The following is a 1,244-nucleotide window of genomic DNA, read 5'->3' on the forward strand; positions in this document are numbered from 1 at the left end:
TTTACCTTTATAAAGCGATTTTTTTCTAAAAGTGTGCATCATCTTTGAAGTCAAATTCTTACTTTTAATCAGTCAATTATAATAATAATAATACTTTTAGGCTGTTACTAAACAAATGAAATCAGTATCAATAAAATTCATCTTTGCAGAAGTTGCATACGAAGTGACATTTAGATGTATTTACACGTTAATGCAGTTTAGAGGGACGTGGAATGCTTTAGCCTGCAGTTACAAATGCATAAGTAATGTTTTGATATTTTAAACATGAAATGTTGAATACTGATATTTGAAATTATTAAAAAAATTAAAAAAGATACTTTAAATGTGAAATTAAAACCGCCAGTAGATGGGAGCAAGTAACTGTTAAGTGAATCATTGAAAAATAGCAAACACAGCCAATATGGTCTCTAAAACGTAAGTCTCTTGATATTAACTTATTGTTTATTGAACTGTTGTATAAAATCAGTATCACATTTAACCATTCTGATTTTTTAAGAAAAAACGGCACTCTTCCTGTGATATTGATTAACTATATAAATTGATAAAATATATATACATTTTCTGACCCTTATCTTGAATTATGTGATCATTCTTAATGCATATTAATAGACGAACAACGAACAAACCATACATCAATGGAAAGCTTATTTATTCAGCTTATGTGTAAATCTTAATTTCGAAAAATTGACATTTAAATTGACAATTAAGACTGGTTTTGTGGTCCAGAGTCACAAATAGTCATTTTGTTGAAAAATGCCTAACAATGCAGGAAATTAGGTGTGTAAATGTATGCACAACTCCTTAACACGTGACTTTCTATGTTACTTTTGCTATATGATATTTTCACACACGTACACAATCCCATCAACCTGCAGGGTGGGGCTTTTAATATTATTTCCTATATATATATATATTTTATTTTTTTTAAAGCGTCAAGCAATGTAGCCAATCCCAGACATATCTGTTGATTTCATGAACGTTGGCGCTTACCTTGTTACAATAAAGTGTAGACCCTATGTAAATAAGAGGTTCACTGTGCAGTGTAGAGCTTTATTGATTTCACGGAACTTTGTGAGATCAAATTTTGTTGAAAAATGCCTAACAATGCAGGAAATTAGGTGTGTAAATGTATGCACAACACCTTAACACGTGACTTTCTATGTTACTTTTGCTATATGATATTTTCACACACGTACACAATCCCATCAACCTGCAGGGTGAGGCTTTTAATATTATTTCCTATA

This window comes from Sinocyclocheilus grahami, unplaced genomic scaffold (assembly GCF_001515645.1).
Source record: "Sinocyclocheilus grahami isolate Dianchi unplaced genomic scaffold, SAMN03320097.WGS_v1.1 scaffold160.1, whole genome shotgun sequence".
NCBI classification, from domain to species: Eukaryota; Metazoa; Chordata; class Actinopteri; order Cypriniformes; family Cyprinidae; genus Sinocyclocheilus; species Sinocyclocheilus grahami.